The sequence below is a fragment of the Paralichthys olivaceus genome, chromosome 6, assembly GCF_024713975.1.
Source record: "Paralichthys olivaceus isolate ysfri-2021 chromosome 6, ASM2471397v2, whole genome shotgun sequence".
Lineage (NCBI taxonomy): Eukaryota > Metazoa > Chordata > Actinopteri > Pleuronectiformes > Paralichthyidae > Paralichthys > Paralichthys olivaceus.
Window position 1 is genome coordinate 8,655,589 of NC_091098.1, and position 15,543 is coordinate 8,671,131.

The 15,543-nt window shown below is 41.0% G+C and overlaps 1 protein-coding gene across 1 annotated transcript in view; it reads right to left on the reverse strand.

Moving 5' to 3' along the window:
- Positions 1-13,971, reverse strand: part of arhgef19 (Rho guanine nucleotide exchange factor (GEF) 19) — a 22,937-nt gene extending 8,966 nt beyond the window's left edge. The window contains exon 1 of the mRNA XM_020088749.2: positions 13,609-13,971. The gene's annotated coding sequence lies outside the window, so the exon portion shown is untranslated. The remainder of the gene's footprint in view (positions 1-13,608) is intronic.
- Positions 13,972-15,543: the final 1,572 nt, after the last annotated feature.

A 15,543-nucleotide genomic window follows, 5' to 3' on the forward strand; every position in this document is an offset into this window, starting at 1 on the left:
ACTACAAATACATATTATGCGTTATTTTTGGTGATTGTTTGGTGGTCTTTCTATCATGTCATGTGGATGTCTAAAAAAAATGACATGATTCTAATGTCTAGGGACAAACTGGGGCAAACTGGAATGTTTCCACAAGAAACAAATTGTTGCCTTAGTTTAAACCAGTACAGCAGCAAACCACTTATCCTGCAATCAGGTAGGGTTGACTGGACACAACTCACTGGTAGCTACTTAGCTGCGACTCGCCAGAGATTCCTCAAACTCAACTGAGTGTTACACAGTATATTCGGTTATAATGAACAGTAATGAAACTTATGTAAGTTTAATAAACTAGACAGTCTGTATATGTTCAGTCAACAGGGTCGTATAGGGTGACTTTCTAAAAAGGATTCTGCACATTTTTGCGATTCATATATCAAGATAAACACACACACATGCACACACCCACCCACCCACATACACACACACACACACATGCACACACACACACACTGAGCAGACACCCTCAAACTATTGACACGTGCAGGATGTTTCCTAGTCTGACCCAGTCCTCACATACACACGCACACTCACACAATCTCACACACTTAAGTCTAGAGTAGTGTGTCTCCTGAGCTGTGTCTTCCTGCTCTAATTAAAGACCTCTCTACACACGGCATCCAACCCCTGTACTTAACATCATCTTTCTGTCACACACACACACACACACACACACACACACACACACAAAAACACACACACAAACCAGCTCCAGACGGGATACCACAACAGATGCACAGACAGAGGAAGACAGCACATCCTCAGCACTCTCACCTTTCACCTCTCCTATACTCACCAGTCACCATGGTTGTTGATCTACCTTTCCTTTCCACTCACGATAGCGAGCAGGCACCTTTTCTGATTGAATATTTACAGGGAGCGTGTGTTAAAACCCAGCAGTGGGTCATAAACTTGGGCCTCCTGACAGGCTGTTTAAACACAGACCCGAGGAGCTCAGAGTCTTCTTCCTGAGCAGGTAATCCTCAACTTCTGCCTTAAACACCAGGTAAAATGAATAGTACACACACACACACACACACACGTGCGCATACACACACATGCGCATACACATAAAGAAGTACAGAGTTTGCCTCAAGTCTTTTTGTAACATTTCTCAACAGTCAAGGTCCAAATTTCCTTTCAAATAAATGTAGATAGCAGCACCTATTAACAAAAATAATTTACTGTTGACCATTCTCATTTTTGGAAATAAAAAAGTATACATTGATATTTCAGTTCCAGCAGCTGAGACATTTAGTATTTGTCGTTGGAATTAAGAAAAGTATTTTTGCACATAGCTAAGGGAAAAAAAAAACCAAGTGTCAGAGCTGATTTCCTGTGTGTGGTTATTGTAGAAGATGTGAAAAACCAACAGACACATTCGAATGTACATCTCAAAATATCAGCTACCTCAAAGTGAGTCATTCACTCCACCATGTCAAGTCTGTTGTATTTCATACATTTTTTATCAAATTAGTTTGTGCAATTAGTTGCCTTGTACCAAAAGTTGCCTCTTAACATTCTACTGGCAATTTTCTGTGAAATCCCCTGCAGCTTTATTATATTCAATGAAGGAGGCACATAGACCGTATATAAAGATGGACAACACAACAGCTCCCAAAAAGGTGAAGCCAAATTGTCTTCATCACCACCTGGTGGCTGGCTGCAGTACAAGTTACTGGGGAGACCGAGAGTATGTGCAATTTCAATTCCTCAATATGTCTGTGTATGTATTGCAGAAATTGACAATAAAAGCTGACTTTGACTTTGACTCTGAAGTCATAAACCCTGCCTCCTAAAAATTAGTTGTGGGAAATGGACCAAATTAAAAAGTCAAAGTACACGTTAAACACATTTTCCCAAAGATGTTTTTAGTGTTTGTTCAAGTTTTCATTTTTCAGATATGTTTGGGTTTAGATTGTTATTTTATGTTATAAAAACGTGGTGAAATGTGAAAGTGTAGCTGCTCTATAATAACACTGCCGAAACACTGTAGAGTTTCTATGCTACTGTGTTGAGTTTCTTTACAAATTCAGAACAATGGAAAACTCATGTTTGAGTAGATGGTCCGGGAATGCAATGTTATGATGAATTGGATTAAAGAGTCTGGCTCCAAATGTGCAAGATGGCAGTGTTAGAATCTGAGCTATTTTAACTTTATTTCTGTGATAGTGGGAGAAAGTGGAGACCCGTCGTCAATCTTTGCGTACTGTCTATGTGAGCTACGTTAGTTTAGTCACATTAACTGGCAAATGTAGATTACTGTGACCCAGTGCACAATCTTAACAGGAAACTAGCTTTCAGTTTTTCAGTAGCAACAGTTTAACCTCATGCGAGTTACATTGAGTAACTTTTCTGGAACTTACTTTGTCTTTCTCAACTCAAGTTTCGAGGTCTGTCTGTGCAAATTTCAACTTTCTCTCTGAAAATGATGTGTGAAGAAATTTGTGTTTTCCAAAGTCATATCATATTTTGTAAGATGTTGACAAGGCAGCCGCGCTTGTTTACCTCCTTCTTTGTCTCCCCTCGCTCTCATTGTGTGGTGCTTTGTGAGAGAAAACTACCTACCAACTCTACAATTACAAATTGTGGTTTTAGCCAGTTACTCTGACATTTCTAAGCCTTTTGTCATTGTTCCATTGTAAACATTCTCTCAAAACACAGATTTACTACACTAGTGTGCAATTTGCGGCCACAGTGAGAATTAATTATTAACACCTTTCCTTTATTAGTACATACACACACACACACACACACACACACACACACACACACACACACACACACACACACACACACACACACACACACAGCCTCATGGTCATGGATAATCCTAAAATAGTTTACCATTCAATTGATAATATAAATAATTGTAGTATCACATTAAATTGTATTAATCTTGTAATTAACGCCAAGTATCAGAGTGTCCCTTGAGCAGATCAAAGCATAAATGAACATGCTTCCTTGAAGTATAACTCTGTTAGTTTGACTGGAGAATCACATTTATCTTCCTTTGTTTGTGACAGCACTGAAAAGCCACACCAGTTCTTGTGGTAACTGTGGGCTGATGAGTCAGTCCTACCGCTATGTTTGTGTTGTAAAAACACACACATACAAATGTTTGCATCTATACATGTATACACACACAAACACACAAACACACAAACACACACACACACACAGCAGTGCAGGCACAAATGGATACCTGTTCCTTGCTGCAGACAAAGGAAGCCTTTATGTGTGAGCCTGGGCCCGGCTGTCCTGAGCACAGGACACCTGAGAGGGTGTGGGAACTGCTTATACTGATCCACCCATATAGTGCAGCCACTGAACCTTATAAACACATCCAGACCACAGCTGCATAATGACTCAAGCTTGTTGGTGTCTGGATGTGGTTACATGGTAGTCCTGCTGTAGATGTGCACCATTGTATGAACTTTACTCTGTTCCATCCTCAGTCTGTCATATCGGATCAAATATGAATTACTTCCTTGTTTCCAGAGTATTTGCTGACAAAGTCTTGTGTCTCCTCTTTGAATATTTTTCATAATGACTGAATGTTGACTTGATCCTCCACCGACAGCCAGCTCATCATTAATCAACCTGATCTTAATAGAAAATGTGTTATACCTTCAAGATCCCAGAAAGTGACGATAAGCCCGACCGCCATTTTATCAAAACATGAAAGCATCCGATCACACGTACTACACATTCATCACACTGATACCATTATATCAGGCTATTAAGGTTTCAATTCCAAAGACGTGTAATTTCCCTTGTCATAGCAGGCTGTTATTTATGACTGTTATGGACTTTGCTGTCAGTATTTCCCCCTGTAATTTCACAAGGCTGCTCTAAGACGACATGTCTGCATACAGCAGTTAATGAATGGCACTCTGGCATGACTTTATTGCCAGCAGCCATATGAGAAGCATTTCTTTTAATTGTGACATTCTTCATCTTAAAGGTCTCAGTATAATCCTTTAATGGAGTGTAACACATGAATATGAGCAATAAATCTGCTGCTGATTCAGCTTCATTACAGAGTCAAATGTTGCGTGATCGGTTCATTAAAGTTGGTTTGAAGTTTGTCGTGTGGAGATGAGTGTTGAAACAAATTGATTCAGTGTTGGAGCTGGTTGATCTTTTCTAATGTTAGGGAGTGTGATTTAACGCTGCTTTAATAAAGAGGCAGCATGGAGGATGCTCTATGTTTTACAGAGAGCAGTCAATGCTAATCATTGTAAACCTGTGCGTGTTGATGTATCTGCAACTGATAAAAATTAAGTTTCTATACAAACAAACTGCAACAGCAAATATGAGTATGAAACTTAATTGTGCCTGAATGACATTTTTTATAAACATAATGAGGATATGTTGTTTATATGTGTTGATACTGGACCGGATCAGTAAATATTCAAGACAATGCATTTTTGACAAGTACTTTCCACTGAAATATATAGTCTTGCTCTACATGTGGATACACTTGTACTCACTGCAGCATCATCAAACATTTTTACAGTTATTTCTACTCACTTACTTGGTTAACATGATGAATTTCACTCAGTAGAGTTCATACCTCTAACAAGGCCCAACAGTCCCCTAATAAAAACACATTTTTATTCACTAGATCAAGATTTTTTTTTTATTACACACACTCATTAATATCAGTCCCCTAAACATGCCTGATTTAAAAAAAATCAAGATCTATTTTCTCTTCATTGTGAAATTGTGGAAGGAAGATGTGTAAAAAACTATAAAAACCTGGATCAGTCCTGTAGTTTTTGGGTAATCCTGCTATCAAAAGATCGCACCAACAAACAAATAAACACAGACAAAAGAATAACTTCCTTGGCGGAGGTAGAGATCTGGTTTCACAGTGACTTTAGCCACAATGAGTTTATTTTCATTTAACAAAGCTCTGGATTTTTCCGTAAACTAAGCCGAGTGTTCCTGTTGACTCATTAAACCACAGGTGGGACTGTGGACACCAACCTTAATCTCTAGTGTGACAGTTTTACCTGTTGTTTACCCACATCCACCACAAACATCTCCTCACAATTCAGCCTCTAATAATAAATGTACTGTTTCATTATTCAAAAAATTTCAGTTTCCTACAAAACCTATTTGATGTTAATGCAGTGATGCAGTTAAATTATATACAAATGTCATTTCTATCGGAGAGAGGGTTTTTATCTGAGAGATAAGGAATGAGATTCCTTAGGTTGGAGACAGCAGTCGGCTTTGTTCAGTGTGGCAGACTGTCAGACAACAATGAATCATTCCAACATCCTCGTCAAACATCCTGGACAAGTGCACCTCAAGTCTGCCACTGCCACTTAAACTGAAAAAACAAGAAATCTAGAAATTCCACCTAAACTACAAAACTGTCTTTTAAATTCTTCGTAGTTTACATTACTTTATCCCCTTATATAGTGTCCTACTGCTGATCCCCCCAAGAAAGTACAAACATACTCACTTCTGACCTAGCTACCTTTGCTGAAAGTTTCATGCTGGTTCATTAAATAGTTTAGCCTTGTATAACTTAAGCCTCTTATGACTTCAGTGTTCAGTTTAGGGATCAGTGCCACCTCCTGAGTACAGAAGTCAGACAGAAATGAGATTTGGAGAAACACAGAACAGAAATACAGAATATGAGGAGGTTCATCATAGAATCGTGCTGAGCCATATCCGACTCACAGCAGGAATAACAGTGTTGAGTCGTGCTGTTGCCTGGAAGCTGGGTCGATTACAGCCAAACCATAAGACGTCAAAGGCTGCCACGAACTGGACTAACATTCGCATCTCCTGCAGGTGCTTTTTGAGACGTTGGTCCAGTTTTATGGAAAAAACTGCATCAGCCATGTGTCACTCTGTCCATGCTCAAACACATACTGAAAACATTTGTATCTGCTCAGTTTTATGATTAATTACTGTGTGTGTTTAGTTTCTGTTTATAGCGGGTGCAGGGTTTATTTCCTTGCTTCTTTTGTTGCACCAGTCCCCACAGTTTGCTGATCTTATTCTCGAGGGATGTTTTCCTGGATCAAACTGAGCTTGTGAGATTAAACCTGCAGGCTTTGGCAGGACAGAGATTTCACACCATCCCTTTGTATGAAATAAAAGAATAAATGTTTGAGTTCCTAGACGTGTCCAGTCTTTCTACTTACTTTTCAGCTGCACAAACATGGATGTTGCAGCAAGGCAACCAATAATGCAAAACATTTAAGCTTGAATGTCTAAAAACCCTCTCTGGCGTCCTTAATACAAATCCCATAACATCTTATCAATGTTTTTGTTTTTCAAATACTACAAGGTGCTGTTCCTTCTTGTTCTGTTATAAACACCTATTTCAATCTGCTTTATCTTATCTTGTTTTTACTGTTTTCTAATCTATACAATTTATTTATTTCTGTATCTGTTGTCTATTGCTGTGCGATCTCATAATTTTTTTAGAAGAATGAAATAGAAGATTAATTATAATTAATTAATCAAATTATTTGTTTTTCTGTTGGTTGCTTTTCTCCATTTGTAACTTGTAAAGCACCTTTTAATTGTGTTTTCGAAGGAGCTATACATATAAGTTTTACTATTTATTATTATCATATCATGTAATCACATTTGTGTGGTTTGATTTTGGCTGCAGACCTTTGTTGCATGTCATTCCTCACTCCCTGTTTTAAATCCAGACAAAAAATAGCACCAAATCATAAACTTAAGTGTGTGGCTTATAGGAATCAGTGTATCAATGACATCAGAATTTAGTTTGACCATGAAACTGCAGTTTCAGATTATTTTGTTCTTCTGATAACTGTTCATAGTTTAATGTCTGTTAAAGGGTTATACATGGGGGAATTTCGGAGTAATTTGCACTGTTGAGGTGTGGGTGATCAAAATCTGGATATATATAAATATTCAATAATTTCCCGAATTGGGATCAATAAAGCACATCTATCTAATTTATACTCTATCAAATCCCAGCGATCAGTGAGGAACTTACAATATGACAAAACCTCCTTTAGAAAATGAGAGTGTCTGCTCCTTCCCCCGCACGCTTTCTGCCCATGAGCATGAGTCCGGTGTGTTTGGTCAGACAGACTGGGGTGTCCTGACAGTGTGGTGCGACCAGCTCATGTGTGTGTGCGAGATCGCAGTTTAACTCAGTCACATCAGACCACTAATTGCCAAGCAGGAGACTCAAGTGCCTGCATTGTCTGCCGAGACAAGACGTGACATCATTCAGCGTCACTTTTGTGAAAACCAGCCTCCATGTGCTCTGTGCTGCGAAACCAGTTTTTTTTCCAGTCAATCAAAGTTCAATCAAAGACACAGTCTGTGTTTAATTTATCTGTGTTACAAACTACGTTAACAATCTCTTGTGTTCACTGAGTGATGGAGCATAGTTACAGTATACTCAGTTATTACTGGCTGCCATCAAGCTCAAACAGCTTTAAAGGGTTTTCCATGGAATTATTGTAAAATATCATGTGTTGACATAAAAATGATTAAGGGTAACTTGGTACTTGATGTTTAAATTCAGACGTTCCTGTGCTTCTGTGAGGTTAGCTAGTTTTTTTTTGTAAGTAAATTATGTGGCTTTGATTATTATGAAACTATAAAACTCCACGTCCTACTGCCTACTGTCTGTTGAGCTGTTTGACAATAACATCTGAAAAGCTTCAGAATTCTCCGTGCAGATGCTGATGGCAACTTGAATTTGATCCTGGAAAAAACATTTTAAATGTTCACCTTGTTTCACCTTAAATACCTGGATGGAAATCCAGCAGATATCATCTTGGTATTTTAATGGGCTTCATCTGAGCGCCCCAGATGTCTAGGTGACGATGTCTGCGCGGTGTGAGAATAGTCGAATAAATTCAGGTCAGGGAGTTTCTTGGCATTCGTTCCTCTTCCAGCCTCCACCCACTGAGACAGGTGAGGACCCCAGAGGCTATTTGGGGGAGGGGTTACCCAAATGTTTACACATGGTGTGGGACCTCCTAATCCTCTCCTGCAGCCTCAGGCAACTTACCCACGACCTTCCGAGACACTATGAAGATGCATACTGACAACACGGCTTACGATCATACAAAGCACACACACAAGGCACACCTGATGTGAGTTTGTTTGTGCTAGTGATGCTATGAGCCCTTAACTGAAAGTGACAAGACATAAAGAGCCCCCCCCCCCCCTGGACCTTTTCTCACTCACTGGTATTTCCTCTAAACACACCGTAACACACAAGGAAAAGGGACAAACAGCAGACTCTTATTTAAAAGTCTGAAAAAATGGTGAACATCTCACATGTAAACACCAGGACTTTTTGACCTTTAACCTCCCCTCCCCCTGCTTTACTGCCCCACCATAACAACTGCAGGAGGAGAAGCGGACATGGGAGAGGAGACAAACAGCCACGATAGTACAGACACAAAGGGGCTATTGACGAACTTATGGAAATAACCTGATCTAATTATGGTGCTTTATGATAAGTCACAAAAGCTACCAAGTTGATGAAGGGGCAAGGATCCAACACACAGTAAATCCAGAAAATCCCATAATCAGCAGCTTCTGACAGATGACGGTTGTTCATATGCAACGAGGTTGGAACAAAAGGAGCTCTGATTTAGGATTTCTGCAGGTTCCATGAACATATAAAAGTTAAATCCAACACATATCTAAACCCTGAAGATTTACAGTGTGTTTCTAGAGCAACATGTTCAAAAACAACCACACCTTTTAATTCAACAGGAGACCATTTTATTTTTTCATTTTTCATATACAGCTAAAAGACAATGTCTCCAATATAAGATTTAGCTCTAACATGCAATAGCCAGTGTGTAACTTGTCAAATTGCCTCATCTGATGCACAAATATTCTCAAAATATATTAAAGCTCCTAGAAGGGACCTTTCATTTTCATTGGTTTTGGTGCCTCAGTTGACAAAAGCGGTGTTTCCACTGTCACCTTGGTCCAGACAGCGTGAAAAAAACACACATGTAGCAAGGACACACACCAAGAAAACACGGCCACCCGCAGCTCTTGAGTATTTCATACATTTATACAGGTACTAGAAATCCACACTTCCCCCTCTCTGAGATAATACCAAGTCACTTGATGGGGCTTAAAGTCGGCTGGAATATCAAACCATAACACACAGCTGTTTACAGGATGCCAAGACAATGAGGTAATGTATTGTTATTCTCATTCCGATCTCATCCATCTTGTTGGTAAAACACGTGGAGTTGGTGAGGAACAGACTCGGGAGCGCTGGTCTGTACGGGGTAGTCTTTAGCCTAGCGCGGAGCCCCGCTCGCTAGCCCTGCTTCTGTTTCCTCACCCTCCACCTCAACATAGCCTGACTGTCATTAATCGTTCCTCTGACCTTGTGGGTAATTCGTCCTGACCACAGACATTGAGAATAGTTTATAGAAAAAAAGACAATTTTCTCCCTGATTGTCTCATTGTCTGTTGCAGCTCATAAAGTAAAATAGGACAGTTTCATAACCAGTTAAAATGGCTTTAAGGGCTTTAAACTGAGTGACCTTTAATACATTACCATCAGGGTAGGCACTGTTCATTCCAGTATGTCCCTCGCACACAAACTGAATATGGCCCCAACAAATGGACTATTTAATCATGTCTGATAAAAACTATAGCACCCAATTATCAGGAGATTGCTCAGCCTCAAAACAAAACAAAACATAAAACTCAATATTTGTGACCTATTTTCACAGAATCACATATTCAGTGGGAACCATTGAGGATGAGGAGGCTGGAAAGAGACAGAATAAAAGCATCTTTGGTTTTCTTCTCTTCATGGGATTTGAAGACAGTATGAAAATGTTAAATATAACCAACCTTATCTGTTAAATGTTTAAGTTACAAATCAGAAATGCCCAGCTATTTTCTTTGATGCCTTTTTCAAGGTGATTACTTTTCTGTTTTTTTTAGTAACTGGGTACAACATTAAAAGTGCCATTCATGGATCTGCAGTAATTTAGTTTCATATATTTTTTTCTTCAGCTTTAAAATAATTAAAATGATTAAGTGGCTTGCTTTGCTGTACTCAAATCAATCAGAGCACTTTAATTCCATTCTGATCCTTTGCCACCGAGCTGACCTACTTTATGTCAAATTGCTGAAGCATCTCTCGCTTTCATCTGCTCTTGTGTTCACTCGCCTGCTCTTCCATGCTGTTATTTAGCTCTCTGCTCCACTTTTTCCCAGCTGAGCACCAGCAGTTTCTCCTTCAACCCCCTCCTCCACCTCCTCCTCCTCTGCTTCTTGCTTTCATTATCTGGACAGGTATGCACAAGCAATCCACAGGCCTGCATGTTGTTTTGAAATGCGATGAGGAAAAAGTGGAACACGCCAATGGAGCTGACCATCCTGAAACAATTCCACCTTAGCCCACAGCTAAAGCTATAAAGTATTGAGATCCAAAAACCAGCAGTGCCATCAGCATAAGAGCAATGGACTGAGAGACAATGTTAAATGGCCTGAAAAAGAAGAGTAACACCTGGATTCTCTTTTTTTTAGAGGAGCAAAGAGGCACAAAAATGCATTTCAGTGAAGAGGCAATGTCTCCTAAGCCAGAAACTGATTATCTTGCATGAGTGAAAATGTGAAACACACACCACGCTGTATCGGATAAGTCACCAGGTGAAATTACCTGAGGGCTGCAGTGCTAGACAGGTGTGCAGCAACCCAGCCAGGGCAGTGATCTGCACACAGCAGCTCCAGGCCCAACTTTTTACCCTTTGTTGGTTTTAACCCTCACATCTGGGCTAAATATTTCCAGAGACACAGATTTGTATCAAATAATGAAGCCTCTGCACTCTCGCCTTTCAAAGAGTTTCTACGAGTTGAAGCAAATCACAACCTCATATTATTATTAACCTAATGCACAATTAGAACCTCAGTAGGTGGTCTGTTCATAATCCAGTTTTGAAGACAAGTTCATGTCCTACTTTAGAAACGCCCAACCCGCAGATTAAACCCTCTGCCACACTGAGACCCTTTTACACATTCCCCGCATGACTCTGCAAACTCATTCCTCTGAAATTGACTACTAAGCTGGCCAGGAGACAAACAAAGCAACTCGGCGATACACGTGCAGGAGCGAGGGCTGTTATTACGGGCCATTAGTGCCACAGTTATTTAGGCCACAAGTCAAAAAGCTAGGAAAGTGACTGTGTCTCCAGAAGATATCAGTGTCAGTGATGTTTACAGGGCAGGTCGCTTTCAGTCAATGATGCCTATAATGATTTTAGCCTGGTTTCGACAAAAACAGGTCAGTGCGGAACACAGAGTACAGACATCAAGTCACGTTCAGGTTCGCAGCAGAGCGTGTGTGTGTGCACGAGAATGTTAAGACCATGAGGAGCACAGGTAACATTTACATGTAGGGGGGAGGAAGGGTGGTAAGGGGTAGGATGAGGGCAAGGTGTGGCATCCTGGATCACTTTCTTGCAACACACTGCACGCACACACGCATCTGCTGCAGATACACCTGGCGTCCACACTACTCTGAAGTTTTAAAATCAATAAAATGCAGAAGCTTGGAAAAGCTGCTGGCCCTTCGTTTTAAAACTCCAGGGCTGTGTTATGGTAAAGACGGGCAGAAATGGAGATGTTTAGAAACGATGATGTTGATAGTCATAACTGTTGTGCAACCGTGGTCTTTTTTTTTCGGCCATGAAAGAAGAAAGCAACCAGCATTGGCCTGAGCTACCAGTGTAGAACACAGCATGAAAAGTGACACTGTTGTCTTTGCTGACAGCTGTTGTTTACTTAAATTCTGTATTCTAAAATAATACAACAGCTCACATGTTGGAGACAAGTTATTATTCAAGCAATCTGTGACAATGTTGTGTTAGAATGGATTAAAACTGAAGTGGAGCCAAAACACTGTGAGGAGATTTGTTTAGGTTTGAAAGCACCATTTTTCAAAAGAGAATGTAATAGTGTGGATGTAGCATATAGATCTAAAGAGGTAACAAAAACAAGGATACACACACACACACACACACACACAAACACACACATGCTCAGACAGACAGTGTCTGAATGGCAGGTGATGGGGCAGGTGCTCTCCAGACGTAAAGTTGCAGGGGGAGGGAGGAAGTGGGAGGAGGGAAGGGCCCTGCGGTGAGCTATAAATCTTTGAGTGATAAGAGGAGGCCTAAAGAGTGACATCAAATGTGCTGACAAGATAGAAAATTAATTCACAGCTAAATGAGATGAAACAACCTTGAATATTTTTTTTTTATGTATTGTTATGAAGAGTCGTACAGCGAATCTCCAGTCTGTACTAACGTCCTGACGCAATGCTGATGCTAATCTACCACAACATCCAGGTGGTGCATTCGAGTCAGACATGGCGTAGTAAATCAGATAATCCAAAAAACACCCATTGCTGTCTAATTGTGTTCCAGCCAAAATATGCACCTTTCAGACGATCCATAACCACAACACACATGACAGTTCACTTACTCATGAGGACACCAGACATCCTCTCAGCTCAACCTCTTGCTGGACAGCTGGAAAGTGTCTCACTATCACCACATGAAAAGGAGCTGGGGAGCAGTTTCGGTGTTGTATTTAAAACTACACCCTGGTTGCCCAATGTCATCACTGTGTTGTTGTTTATCTCTCATGAAGCTGTGTTAACAAATCGACCGGCTGGAGGCTTCACATGAGTGAACAAACAAACAGAGGAAGACAGAGGGAAAGAAAACACACTCATACACACAGAACCATGTGCAGGCCTCAGTCAACAACCACAAACTCTTGATTCATCTCAAGCAGGCAGAGAAGGTGATTGAGTCTTATGCTAAAATGTCCCAGAGAGTGTGTGTGTGTGTGTGTGTGTGTGCGTGTGTGCTGCGGCGCCAAGTTTCAGCCATGTACAGTTTTTAACAACCCCTCATCCAACATACTCCAGACAAGCACTTACCTGCCCTGCTCTGCAACAACTCATTGCTGCACTGTAAGCATCACATTGGAGGCTCAGCTCCCTCTACACTGCCTACAGGAAGCTGCCTGCGAGAAACACAAGCGATGCAAGCGGCAACTTCTTCCAGGAGAATAAATGAATAGAGAAGCAAACCCTTGCACTGGCAGGATTTATGCATCCACTTGAGCTGGATATTTGCAACATTTTGTGTTAGTGTCAGGCTTGTACTGAAGGGCTTTGTTCAAATGGTTGGCTTGTTTGGTAGAGAAGGAACTGAAATCCAGACAAACAAGAGTGCAGATAACCCATGTCATGGTGGTATTATTTACTGACTCCCCTCCACAGACAGTATCTACCTTTGTTTTCGGAGCATGTAGGCTGTCACATGTATGCAATGCACCTGGCAGGCTGCACAACACTACTTTCTGCAAGTTGCACCACACAAAGAACAATTTGCACTCTCAGGCCAACAACATGACTCAACTTTCCCTTCCAGCAGCAAAATCCTCCACATCTGAGCATAAAGTTATTGGAAATAAAGTAAAATGTGCGTTTAGATTTTCTGCTTTTATTTTCATTTCCGTGTGTAGAATTGTTTTTCAGTACTGTACCTCATTGGCGTTAGCAGTCTAGTGCGTGTGCTGGCTGGTGGCCAGCAGCAGTGTGTGAATCCAGGCCATCCCAGGGTCAGACTGAGCCACTCTTCTATCCATTGCTGCCTTGTGTTCCTCCTGGTTTCTTTCCTCCCTTCTCCTCCTACAGCTTCTTCTTTCTCTCTTTTTTACAAAACACAGCTCAGACTTCTCAACTCTGTGTTCTTCTTCCTGACACTTCTCCTTCTCATTCTCCTTGAGAAAACAAAAACAGGTTGAAAAACGGCCACCACCACTTGCTGCTCTCAGAGCTACTTACAATGCAGATCCCCTCTCTAAGCTCCTCTGCTCTCCCTTCCCTCTCCTTCCCCTTTCCTCCCTCCCTCCTTTTCTCTCTCTCTCTCTCTCTCTCTCTGCTACTGTTGGGGAGGTGCTCTCCCATGTTCTCTTTCTCCTCCCCCTCTCGCCCATCCTCTAACTCTAATAGTTATTTAGTGTCTCATTTCAGCACCTGCTTTGAGACCCAGACGAGGGAGCTGACAGAGATTTTGCTCCTCAGCTGAATAAGTGTGCTTGTATGTTTTGTCAGAGAAATTGTGTGTATTGTATATATTTGTGTGAGTTGAAGTCACCCAAAACAAATTCAGAGCACCAATCCATGCATGCTAGTGCAAGTGCACATTTGCATGTTCGTCTTTGTGCATGTATACATTTGCATCACTGTGGGAGCAGATCTATTATTGCCTGTGGCTGTGTGTGGTGTGTGTGTCTGTGTGTGTGTGTTTGTGTGTGTGTGTGTGTGTGTGCGTGCGTGTGCATGTATCACATGCACATGCACCAACATGGAGCTTCCACTGAAAGTCTGACTGTGAGATAGAAAAAATGGAAAGAAGTTTCTACTCCCTCAACTGTTTCAGTGCTGCCTGACGTACCAGCTACATTCACTAATCAAACATGAAAAGAATGGTAGTGGGCGGTGGTGGGTGAGAATTTTCTAGCACAGCAGTTTACACAGCAGTGTTGGAAGTCTAATTGTTTCCATCATTTGTTGGAGGAAAACAGGGCACTTAAGGCCTTTCTTGTGTTTTCCCCCTGTATGAACATTCTAACAAGAAAAAAATGTTTTCTGGCTAAATTACTGAATTTGTACCCTTGTTTTGCATTGGTAAAGATGTAAATTGTAAAATATGAAAATATCAATCCACTAATTTCATAAAACTCTGTCTGTATGAGGTTTGCACATCTTTGAGCATCGTCTTGACTTCACACTTGGCTTTGTTTTGCAGCCAAAGAAGACCAGTGTCGAATTTTGTGTAATTTGGACACATGGCACATTCGATATTGCGAAGGTTTGAAAAAACAAGCGGCCAGTGCTCTGCAGTAGCTGCATCATCAGGGTAAGTGACTTCGTGGATCACAACAACAGCACGTTCAATACAACAGCAACAACAAATGATTCTCCAGTTCAGAGTTCTCTGTAAACACTGAATAAACAGGAGAGTAAGCTCTTAGTTTACACCTGTGCACAACCGAGGCTCAGGGGAAGCTCCTAACAGGAGGCTTGAAGATGGAGGAGAGGAGTCAGAAAGTCGTGCAGCAGATTTCCCCTCTCATCTGCTTTTTGTCTTGTTTTCTGTTTGTCAAATGTAGGCAGATGCACGTATGAGTGAATGCGTTTAGTGAGTGCAGCAGCAGCGGTGGTGGAGCAGCTTCAGGTTTCTGTGGTCGGCCTTTACACAATCACTCAATTACAAAAACTGCATGGTCACTTTCACAGCAAGAAAGCTGCAGCCAGCATCACCACAGGCAAAGCAAACGGCCCATTAAACAAGCAGGTTTACAATGGCCACTGCATTTCAAATTGGTCATATGATAGATGTGCTGTACACAAGTATTTTAACCCCCAAGTATTTAATGTGTGCTGGAAAAATCTTCTTTTTCCACATTGTCAGA